Raw genomic sequence first — 12,995 nt, forward strand, 5'->3', positions numbered from 1 at the left:
CTACATGTGCAATGTCTAATACATGTGTATTTAGCACATGGAGAGGGTATCTTAGGAGAAAGTATCTGATTATCCTATCTATCCTGACAAGTTTAAAGTTCTATACCTAAATTAACTTTTATCCTCATTGGTATTACCTATTTGAAAAGATTTCTTAACTTCTAAACAACTTAAGCTTAAATGTGGCACAATAACTATTTGGTCTTCAACCTCATAAGAGACTTGAGAAGGAATAAAATTAGTTATGAGAGTAAATAGGAAGTACATGTTAGCAGCTTCCAAAAAATAAAAATTTGACAGAGACAGTTTGCTGCTGAACAGTTAGTCACCCAGAACTCTCTATAATGTTGGAGCATCATCTTAAGCCTTCTGGCTCAGAATATTTTGACAGACATATACATGAAGCAGGAACTTTTTAGGACTTGCTTACCCTGTCTTGGCAGAGTTTGGCAGTCAACTTGTCCTGCATTTAAGCTTGCCCATTTTAGGCAGAATGTGTCTGTTGAGAAGCAAGGGTATTTTCTTTACCCGAGTGGCTTGTTTGCCACATTTGAAGCCATCTCCATACGGAGGTTCTTCGATGCTCATTATCTTCTTTCAGGTAGGCAGGGTGCTGCCAGAAAATGACTTATCTCATTGTCAAAGAATCTTTAAAATAATAAGAATACTTTAAATGTCATATTCTGTAGGTCTCTGAAGTTTTTGAAGACTACCTATCTTTATGTAATCGATTTGTATACAAAATCATATCTATCTGTTAAACCTAGGATGTATACTCCTGTGATAAATTAGACTAGTGTCTGACATGACTATGAGTTGAATAACTAACAATTAACTTGCATACCTACTATCCTAACCACCTTTTAATAGTAGTTTAAAAGTATTGGAAGTAATCTTGACTTTCTATCAATATAGTAAAGCTTATACCAATGTATTAAAAATACTTATTTTTGCATCAATATGCAAAATCCTATACCAGAGTTAAAATTAACCTTATTTGGGAATAACAAATAAAACTCTAAGTTGAGTAGATTCAATAATCTACCTTTTTTTCTATTCCTATAAGATATCCCTGTATATTCTTTGTTTCACTTTGAATAAGACCATTAATAATAAACTTCTCCCAATGACAATAAAATTTCCTAGCCATAGCAAACAACCAAAAACATACCCAACCCTCTTTAAGGAAAATTGGACACTGTTCTCACAGATTTCTTCCAGCTGACAGTTTGGACATGTAGAAATCCTGTAGGGGGCCCAAATAAAAATGGTTAATTAAGCAAGCAATAACATTTGTGGTCCAATAACATTTGAATGTTGAGAAATTTCAGGCTTAATAAAAGTCCTTTTTGAAACAGTCTAAAATGCTGGAGTAGTTAATATTAGTAGCTTTCTCCAAAGTTCTTTTGGGAGCAGGCTTTGATGAGAAACAGCAATTGAAACAGTTGAGGCAGGAACAAGCAGAATGCGGGAACACGCAAGATGCTGGAACAGATGTGTCAGTTTCTCAGCATGCTGAAGAATGATTCTGTTAGGTTTGATCCAGCATCTCTGGTGTCCAGTTCTTTTGTTCTGCAAACATAATTTCTCATAAGCATTATAGAGTTCTAAAATTATAAATGTATAAGATGTGCAGGATGAAACTAAACTGTAAGCCAATTTTATCTATGCAAATTAAAAGGTTAGCATAATACATTTTGAGGATATTATAGCCAAGGATTTATTGGCCAAGTATTGTTGAAGTTTTTGGCTGAAAACATATTTTTTATCTCTCAGTCAGTTTCAGAGTTGTTCCCATGTAAAGGGATCAGCAACATAAGGTACCATATTATTGAACATACAATCATTATCATGTTGAAATCAAAACAAGGTTGGATAGATTAAAATATCTTTTTGGGCTCTTGTGTGCCTGTTGTATTAGGCCAAGTTGCTACCTATTTCCCTAGAGAAGCCTCCCATTAGAGAGACAAGCTGGTTATCTTGAGCAATAGAAAACACATGTTTTAAGTAAACTTTATATAAACTCCTTTTTAATTTAGAATATAAGCATACCGTAGGTATCTTGTACCTGTTTTGAGGTTTAGCCCTAGCTTTTTATATATGTTGTAGCTATTTGTCCTATCCCCATTTATATATAGAATGGGTAGTTATGCCTTTATAGCCTAACTTTATTTACTCCCTCTTAATTTTAGCATTTAAGCATACCCTAGGCATCTTGTACCTGGGCTTTACATTGATAAGCATACCCTAGGCATCTTGTACCTGGGCTTTATATTCCCTCTTACCTTTAGCATTTAAGCATGCCCTAGGCATCTTATACCTGGGCTTTACATTGATAAGCATACCCTAGGCATCTTGTACCTGGGTTTTACATTGTTTGTGGCTATTTTTTGGCTTGTCCCTTATTTATACAGGATGGGAAGTTATGCCTTTATAGCCAAACTTTATTTAAACTCCCTCTTACCTCTAGCATTTATATAAACTCTCTTAGTATTAGCATATAAGCTCTTTTGCCCTCAGCATTTAAGTATATCCTAGGCATCTTGTACCTGGACTTTACATTGATAGTGGCTATTTTTTGGCTTGCCCCTTTTTTATACAGAGTAGACAGTCATGCCTTTATAGCCGAACTTTATTTAAACTCCCTCTTATCTTTAGCATTTAAGCATACCCTAGGCATCTTGTACCTGGGCTTTACAATGATACTGGCTATTCTTTGGCTTGCCCTCTATTGGTATGGGATGGACAGTTTTGTTTTTTAAACTTATGAATATAATTTTTGAGTTTTTAGGACTAAACTAGGTTGGCATGTATTTTGCCAACTTTAAGCCTCTTTTGTCTTTTTTACATAAACACAACCAACATTATTCCCCTGTGAAAATGTCTCACATTTAAAAGGATAAGGCAGTTTTCAGAGCAGTGTTACCTTATCTCTCTTTACATAAACCTAAAAATGATGTGAATCCCACCTTTAGATCAGTAAGGATATAACATCTATTATTAAGAAAAAAGAATTTACATGGTAATCTTGAGGAAAATTTTATCATTTTGAATCTTAGAGTATCTTTGTAAGTGGCTAAACAGCAGGAGTTGCCATCCTGGCTTTTATTATGTAAATAAGCTTGATCCAGAACTCAAGAGACCTGCCTGTTTCTTTTTACTTTGTGTTGGGGAAAAAAGGCATGTGCCTTCACCATCTTGTTCAGATATAGATATATATAAATCAGTATCATTGTAACTGAAAGCCTTTAAATGAAAATCAAACAAAGAGACAAGAAATTTTTAAGTTTGGAATCAGTTGTGCCAATTTACACTGTAACAAACAAAGCTCAGTCGGTTATTTTAGTTGATGTTTCAAAAATTGGCAGACCCTTACCAGAAAGAGCTGACAAATACCTCGCAGCCAGAGAGCTTTGAATTTTAGCCATTTTTAACCTAATTATTTGGATGAGTACTATTGTCTGTAACTTAGTACCCCAATCCTTGGCTTTTTCCCCATTTTCTCCTTGAACTTTCTCAGAGAAGGCATGGAAAAGAATGAACACCATTAAACATACTGCAACCAGATCCATGAATATGACAGCCAAAATGAAGCCAAAACGGATTAAAACATCCTCTGCCATGGCAATTTTTATTTTACATGCAGTTTAGGCCAAACTCTGTCTAGAGGTTTGTCTGCCTCCAGTTCCTTTCTTTCCTGCCATGGCTATGGAGTTGATCCAGTTGAGCCAGCCACAGTATAAAAGAGCCATGCTTGTTTACCCCTTAGTTAAACTACAGCAACAGCCAGTTTTGTTATGGAAGTCTCAGGTCTGCCCACAGGAGGGTGTCTTTTGCTCCTAGGTTGGTTTAAGAGCCTCTCTGAAAGAGATAGGAACTGACCTGGGAGTTTTTAGATTTTAAGTTTGGTTTGCATCACTGGGAGCTTATTCCCCCCCCACCAAATTATGATAAAGGATGATTTAAAGGATGTGGAGGGCGCCATTTGTTGCCATACTTAAACATAATTTGGAGGAGTGGAGGAGAAGGAGAAGAAGGGGCAAGAGGAGAGCGAGGAGAGCAGAGCTGGAGGAGAGATCTTGGAGGACATGGAGCATGAACCAGACCTAAGATTTCACAAAAAGCAAGTATAATGTGGAAAATCTAAATGTTAGGAAACTGAGGGCTTGGAGGTTTAGGAGGGGATAAATATTGCCCAGCATTGTGTTCTAGGTTAACTAAAAACCCAGACTCTGTGTGGTGATTTGATTATACATCTGTTTAAGATTAGCAGCAAGCTTTACTAGAAGATAAACCAATAGTAAATATTAATCATCCCACTTTTCACCCTGCACAAAACTAAACTCCAAGTGGATCACAGACCTCAATATAAAACCAGACACACCAAACCTTTTAGAAGAAAAAGTTGGGAAGAGCCTTGAACTCATTTACACAGGAGACAACTTCCTAAACAGAACACCAACAGCACAGGCACTAAGATCAACCATCAATAAATGGGACCTCATGGAACTGAAAAGCTTCAGTAAAGCTAAGGACACTGTTATCAGAACAAAACAAGAGCCTACAGACTGGGAAAGGATCTTCACCAACCCTATATCTGACAGAGGGCTAATATCCAGAATATATAAAGAACTCAAGAACTTAAACAGCAACAAATCAAGTAATCCAATTGAAAAATGGGGAACAGAGCTAAACACAGAATTCTCAAGAAAGTAACATCGAATAGCCGAGAAACACTTAAAGAAATGCTCAACATCCTTAGTCATCAGAAAAATGCAAATCAAAACGACCCTGAGATTTCACCTAACACCCATCAGAATGGCTAAGATCAAAAACTCAAGTGACAACACACGCTGGAGAGGATGTGGAGAAAGGGGAACCCTCTTCCACTGCTGGTGGGAATGTAAACTTGTACAACCACTTTGGAAATCAATCTGGAGATTTCACAGACAGTTAGGAATAGTGCTACCTCAAGATCCACCTATACCACTCCTAGGCATATATCCAAAATATGCTAAAGTATACAACAAGGACATTTGCTCAACCATGTATTTGTAGCAGCTTTATTCATAATAGCCAGAAGATGGAAACAACCCAGATGCCCCTCAGTTGAGGAATGGATACAGAAATTGTGGTGCTCAACCATGTATTTGTAGCAACTTTATTTATAATAGCCAGAAGATGGAAACAACCCAGATGTCCCTCAGTTGAGGAATGGATACAGAAATTGTGGTACATTTACACAATGGAATACTACTCAGCAATTAAAAACAAGGAAATCATGAAATTTTCAGGCAACTGTTGGGAACTAGAAAAGATCATCCTGAGTTTATTATCCCAGAAGCAGATAGACACACATGGTATATACTTACTTATAAGTGGATATTAGACATATAATATAGGATAAACATACTAAAATCTGTACACCTAAAGAAGCTAAGCAAGATGGAGGACCATGGGTAAGATGCTCAGTCCTCATTCAGAAAGGCAAAGAGGATGAACATCAGAAGAAGGAAAAACAGGAAACAGGACAAGAGCCTACCCCAGAGGTCCTCTGGAAGACTCTACCCTGCAGGGTATCAAAGTAGATGCTGAGACCTATAGCCAAACTTTGGGCAGAGTGCAGGGAATCTTATAAAACAAATGGGAAATATAAGACCTGGAGAGGACAGGAGCTCCACAAGAAGAGCAACAGAACCAAAAACTTTTGGGCACAGGGATGTTTTCTGAGACTGATACCCCAACCAAGGACCATTCATGAAGATAACCTAGAACCCCTGCACAGATGTAGCCCATGGCAGTTCAGTGTCCAAGTGGGTTCCATAGTAATGGTAACAGGGACTGTCTCTGACATGAACTGATTGGCGTGCTCTTTGATCACCTCCCCCTGAGGAGGGAGCAGCCTTACCAGGCCACAGAGGAAGACAATGCAGCCTGTTCTGATGAGGCCTGATAGACTAGGCTCAGAAGGAAGGGGAGGAGAACCTCCCTTATCAGTGGACTAGGGGAGAGGGATGAGTGGAGAGGAGGAAGGGAGGGTGGGATTGGGAGGGGAAGAGGGACTGAGCTACAGGTGAGATACAAAGTTAATAAACTGTAATTAATGAAAAAAAAAACTTATCTCCAGGAAAAAATGAGTAAAGTGCTGCTGTCCTCCCCTGTTTTGTTTGTGGAAGTCATGATGCACTGGAGATGGACACCTTGCCTCTGGGCCCACTCAGGTCTAAAAGTTGACTCTCAAACCCAGTCTGTTTCAAGAGCCTGAGAATAGAGAATGTGGGGTTCTCCAAGGATAGTGAGAGGCTAGGAGAGAGAACTCTAGGCATTCCAGGGATGGGTAGGCAACAAGGAGACAGGGTTGGCACCAAGCACAGGTATCTTGGACTGTTGATGAGGCTTGGCTCGGAGATTGACTGCCCAGGATGCATGAAGCCCTGGGTTCATCTCCAGCACAGCATGCCCCAGGCATGGTGGCTGTTTGTTAAGTCCTGGGGCAGCCTGAGCTAGTGAGACCCTAACTCAAAAAAGGAAAAAGAAAACAAAAAACAGCATACTTTTCACCTGCAGAGAGAGATGGCTAGATTTGAGGGGTGGTAGAGAACGCACTGCAGTAGAAACTTTCTAAAGTATGTGTTGTAAGCAGTTATTAATATTTACTATTGGTTTATCTTCCAGTAAAGCTTGCTGTTAATCTTAAACAGTTGTATAACCAAATCACCACACAGAGACTGGGTTTATTTAGTTAACCTAGAACACAATGTTGGGCAATAGTTACTCCATCCTAAACCTCCAACCCCTCACAGTTTCCTAACATTTACATTTCCCACATCCCTCCACGTAGTTCCAAGATCTGTCCTCCAGCTCTGTTCCTCTATTAGTTCTCTTGCTCCTTCTCCTCCCACTCATTTCCTGCTCTCTAGCTCCTCCCCTCTTTCCTGTCCTCTGGCTCCTCCCAGCTCAACATTGTGTCTAGTTGCTTTATTTTGGCCTGTTTACACAAGAGTTGAGACAGGATGCTTAGAATGAGTATCACAATGCAATATCCGGATTGAAACCAGAGGAGGGGGGAGAAATCAGCATTTGAATGAACAAGGGTAAAGTGTATACATTTTAAAAGAACATTAAACCAACATGTATGTGAAGGTGATCCTACTGAAGTCTCCAAATAATGAGGGAGAAACATTCCAAAATGGCCATTTCTTGTCACTAAATGAAGCTTCTAGTTACATCCAATTGAGGTGTTAACCAAAAGGGTCCCCTGGAAATATACCCTTCCCAAACCCAGGTTGTTGCCAAGGCAATAGGTTGGTTCCACAAAGTACAACAAGGCCCCATTGCTGAAGACAACACCCACACAACTCAGTGAGCATGGAGGTGTCAGGCTGGGACCTACACAGAGCTTTAACCACCATGTTGGAGTACCTTTGATGTGGAAGGTATTCTGCGGGCTACTGAAAGAGAAATGTATACACCAACCCAGCCATGAAACCTTTGGTGTACAAGGCTGTCCTGCCTGCAAAATGTGCTAGGGAATCAAAGATGGCACAAAGGTTATGCCACCAATGTCTGGTTTGCATACCTGACACTGCTTGGGTGATCAAGAGCCAGTGAAGAGATATTCCAGAGACATAGGATAAAACTAAATGCTCCTGGTAAAAAAAAAAAAAAAAAGTAAGATGAACCTTAAAGATATTCTGCTACACTCATAGATTTTGCCTCATTCAGCCCTCATCAGAGGAGACAGAACTGTCTCCCTGCAGCAGATGGGAACAAGACCCACACCCAGATGTTACCTGGAGAGAGACCTTGGAACACTCAGGTATAAGGGATGTCTCCATCAAATCCCTCCCCTCAGAGCTCAGGGAACTCTGTGGAAGGTGAGGCTGAAAGAGTGTAACAGCCAGAATGGTGGAGGACACCAGGAGAACAAGGCCTCTAACTCATCCTGATCACAGGTCACAGGAGCTCACAGACTGAAACAGCTTGCACAGGGCCTGCATGGGTCTGCACCAAGTCTTCTGTGTATATTTTACAGCTTTCAGTTTGGTATTTTTATGGGATTCCAGAGTGTGTGAATGAGTGGGGCTCTGATTTTCATGCCTCCTCTTCAGCTCCTTTTCTTCTGTTATTTTGTCTAACTTTGATGTGGTGAGTTTTGTCTTATATTTTCTTTTGTTATGGCTTGTTGTTATCCCTTAAAAGCCTGTTCTTTTCTAATGAGCAACAGAGAGGGAGACAGATGGGAGAGGAGGTGAGCAGGAACTGGTAAGAGCAGAGAGAGGGAAAGCATAACCAGGAAATATGGTGTGAGAAAAGACTCTATTAAAAATAAAAGGGAAAAAAGAGAAAGTAAACCTAAGTGTAACAGGAAAAGTAACACAATTAATGGATTTGGCACAACTAAAAAGAATCGATGGATAACTCAGGTCATTACAGTTTCTAAATGAAGAAGCGTTTTAGGACTTTGCACAGGAACTACTGTGTTGGCTTAACGACGTCTTGAGCTTCCTGACTAGGGAATACTCTGTGCTCCCATCTGTTCTATGAATCTGTTATTTATTTTTGGAGCAGTGGTAGAAACCTGCCTTTACACTGAGCTCAGTTTGTTCCCAGTAAAGATTCTGTTTTTCCAGGCATTTAATCACAATTAAAGACGTGTTTTCACTTGTTCAAAAAGATTTCCCCCTAATTATAAAAGAAAAACAGAAAATGAATTTGCTCAGGTTTTGCTCCTTTATTTCAAGAGTCCCCTCATTGGGCTGTAGGCACAGTGAATGGGATGGTTCAGGGAAAGCGCCTGAAATACTCAGTAAACAACAGACCTATTTCTGTTTGTGTCCGGGAGGCTGGGCCTGCCCTCTGGTGTCTGGAAAAGGAATTACAGGTCTGTCTCACCTGTGGAGAAGGGCAGAAAAGCTTCATTTTTCTTCAGTTGCCCCATTGGCATCCAGGAAGTGGTCAGGATTGAAGGTGTCTGGCTGTTCAAAGTACTGTGGGTCACAGTGAGCTGAACTCAGGATGGGGTACACTTCAGTGTTCTAGGGGAGTTACAAAATTCAGAGATGAGATACCCAGACTCCCATATGCAAATAGTCAATCAATCAATAAGACAGAGGGGATTCCGGGAAGCCACAAACAATCTGATTCTAGGATTGAAGGGAATATAGGACACTCACTGAGTAGAGATGAGGAATCACAGCTTCTCTCACCTTGGGGAGCAGGTACCCTCAGAACTCTGTGTCTTTGGTGACTTTGTGCGGCAGACCAAGTGGAATAATGTCTGAAAATCTCTGAATCTCATGGATGACTGCCTCGGTGTATGGCATTTTGATGAGGTCGTCAAGGGTTGGTAGGCGGTGTGAGCCAATCACTTGATCGATCTCCTTTTGGACTTTCTCTGCACAGAAAAGGGAGACAATAGACAATGATCCCTTCCCTGGGGCAATGCACAGTGGGCCTGTTTTCTGGGAGCCAATGACCCAGGAAGAGCGCAGAGGGAAGAGACAGCAAGAAAGAGCAGTGCGAGCTGCTGTGCACACCTGTGCTCCTCTCCAGCCCCGTCTCTCCAGCCACACTTAGAGCACTGTAGAGTCTCTCTCAACATGCTCCCACCTTGCTTGTAAACAGAGAGAAAGGTAAAACCTACAGCAAAGGTCATTCAACTGTCAATCTGAAGTGAGAGCTCGAGGGGGAAACGGCAAGAATGTAATAAGTTGTATTTCTGTATGCACAGGTCTACACACACACACACACAAATACACACACATCATTGCATGGAATTAAATTGTAAAATCTAGAGGGCAGGGGAGATGGCACAGTGGTTAAGAGCACTGGCTTCTCTTCCAGAGGACCTAGGTTTAATTCCCAGCACCCACATGGCAGCTTACACTGTAAATTCAGGTCCAGAAGATCTGGCCCCCTCACACGGACATAGACGCAGACAAAACACCAATGAACATTTAATTAAAACAAAATTTAAATCCAGCCTCATAATCTGAGTCATGTCCTCAGGAATAAAATGGAAGTAAATTAATTTATGTATAACTGTGAGGGACCACTGGGAATGAGAAACAACTGTGATTATTTGAATTGAAGCCAGGTGCAGAGAGCTCTTGAAGAGTAGGGTGAACTGTTCTGAGAAACAACCAGCTGCAAACTATAGAGCAAAAGTGACCTGATTTTCAGGTATAAAAACCCTGTGCTTTGCATGTTCAGGGTCGTCTCTTATCTTTGGAGGGGCAACCCTATCGCAATAGCAAGAAAACCTCTTGCTTTTGCATCAAGCTGTGGTCTGTGAGAGTTCCTGGGAAGGGCATGATCCTGAGCAGTGAGACTCCAGGTCTTACATTTTTGGTGCATTGGCTGGGAAACAGCATGCCCCTTCCTAACTCTCATCAGACTAGGCTCGGAAGTCGAGCTCAGAACTAGTCTGATTTCTGGTATACCACTCTGTATCTGGGAACTGGAGGATGCTTCAGATTCCATTTGGGGAGGCTAGGTCTGTGAAGGTTTTCCTCCCATCTATAGAAGTCAGCTGCTGGGAGGCAGCCTCTCCATCTGGGGAGGCTAGGTCCATGATGGTCCTTCTCCCATCTGCTTCTCATCAGAGATAGCCTCTCAATCAGAATTTTGTGGTACCACCCATAAGGGCGTCCTTATCTGAATTGCCTGTCGTGTTCTCTTTGTCTCTATCATTGCTTCTTTGACTTTCTTGACGGACAACTTTATTATGGGACAGACTGTGACTTCTTTTTTACCTTCCCCCCACTAATCCCCCAGCAGGTCTGCAGCAGGGTGCCACCAGATGCCGATGGAAATCAATAAGTGGAAGGCCCATAACCACCTTTTCCGAAAATCCTCAAGCTCTAACTGATTTGTTTGAATCTGTCCTATTCTCACACAAGCCCACTTGGGATGATTGCCAGCAACTCTTGCAGGCCCTCCTGACTACCAAGGAATGGGGGGCGGGTTCTCCTTGAGGCGAGAAAGAATGTCCTGGGAACAGACAGAAGGCCTTCCGTCCTCCCTAATGAGATTGATGATGGCTTTCCCCTCACCTGCCCCAACTGGGATTACAACAAACCCGGAGGTAGGGAACACCTGAAGGTCTACCGCCAGACTCTAATGGCGGGTCTCCATGGGGCTGCTCGAAAGCCCACCAATTTGACAAAGGTAAGAAAGATGGTTCAGGGGCCGGATGAATCCCCTGCAGCCTTTCTTGAACAGCCGATAAAGGCTTACAGCTGGTTTATGCCCTATGACCCTACCTCAGATGAGCATAAGGCAATGGTGACTATAACCTTTATAGACCAGTCAGCCAGAGATATTTGTAGAAAACTCCAGAAAATAGAGGGTTTACAGGACAAGTCATTGAAGGATTTAGTGCAGGTAGAAGAAAAAGTTTTCTACAGCCGGGAGACAGAAGAAGAGAAAGGGGAAAGAAAGCAGAAAGAGCAGAAAGTGAGAGAAAGAAAAAGGGATAAGAGGCAAGACAGAAGTTGACTAAGATCCTGGCCACTGTAGTGCAGGAGAGTCATAATGATAGGGAGAGAGTTCCTAGCAATTGGAAGGGCCCTCTGTCTAAGGATCAGTGTGCCTATTGGAAGGAGAAAGGACACTGGATCAAGGATTGTCCAAAAGGAAGAAAAAGCCTGTCCACTTCTTGGTGGACACTGGTGGACAGCATTCTGTTCTGTTACAAGACTTGGGAGCTAAAAAAGAGAAAAAATCATGGGTCCAAGGAGCCACTGGATGTAAACAATATTCATGGACTACCCAAAGAACAGTGGACCTTGGAGTGGGCCGGGTATCCCACTCATTCTTAGTTGTCCTCACATGCCTGTACCCACTGTTAGGGCAAGATATCCTAACTAAGACAGGGGCCCATATCATTTTAGACCAGATAGCCCACAGGTGACAGACAGTAAAGGGGATCCCATTCAGGTGCTGACAGTTCAACTGGAAGATGAATACTGCCTGTTTGAAAAGGTGATAAGTCTGGAAAAAGACATTGACTGGTGGCTAGAGAGAAATCCCAGGGCATGGGCTGGAACAGCTAGCCTAGGAAAAGCAGAGAGACAGCCCCCAGTTCAGATAGACCTGAAGCCTCAGGCTACCCTGATCATGGTGCGACAATATCCGATGTCTAAGGAAGCCTGTAATAGGATCCGCCCTCACATACAGCAGCTCCTTGACCTAGGGGTGCTCAAAAGGTGCCAATCTGCCTGTAATATTCCATTACTGCCAGTTCAGAAGCCTGGGAGCAATGACTATCAACCCGTACAGGACTTGAGCGAAGTTAACAAACAGGTCACAGACTTACATCCTACCATGCCCAACCCATATAACCTGTTGAGTTCCCTTCCCCCTGACAGGGTTTGGTATACAGTCCTGGACTTTAAGGATTCTTTTGTCTTCAACTTAGCCATACTAGCCAAGACATTTTCGCTTTCAAATGCAAAGACCCGGACTCAGGGTTCTCGGGCCAGCTTACATGGACCATATTTGATGAAGCCACCGGCTGTTGCAAGAGCTGGGTGAACTCGGTTATAGAGCGTCGGCGAAAAAGGCCCAGCTCTGCATAAAATAGGTCAGTTATCTGGGATATATACTGAGAGGGAAAGAGATGGCTATCGGAGGCTAAAAAAGAGACTGTATTTCATATTCCCCCTCCACAGACTATTAAACAACTGACAGAATTTTTAGGTACAGCGGGGTTTTGCCGGCTGTGGATTCCAGGATTTGCCAAGATGGCAGCCCCTCTGTATGCCCTTACAAAGGGCAACAACTCTTTCATCTGGGGAAAGGATGAAGAAGCCACATTTGATAACAAGCCTTAATGTTGGCCCCAGCATTGGGACTCCCTGATGTGACCAAACCCTTCCATCTCTGTGTGGCCGAGAATCGAGGAATAGCCAAAAGGGGTACTAATACAGAAAATTGGACCCTGGAAGAGACCAGTAGCCTATCTATCCCAAAAACTTGATTCAGTAGCA

General features: G+C 42.0%; 1 pseudogene; it reads right to left on the minus strand.

Annotated features, from left to right (window-relative positions):
* LOC129684260 (cytochrome P450 2B1-like) overlaps positions 1-12,995 on the minus strand; it is a 29,902-nt pseudogene that overhangs the window by 3,709 nt on the left and 13,198 nt on the right.

The sequence above is a fragment of the Psammomys obesus genome, unplaced genomic scaffold, assembly GCF_907164565.1.
Source record: "Psammomys obesus unplaced genomic scaffold, mPsaObe1.curated_primary_1811, whole genome shotgun sequence".
NCBI lineage: Eukaryota > Metazoa > Chordata > Mammalia > Rodentia > Muridae > Psammomys > Psammomys obesus.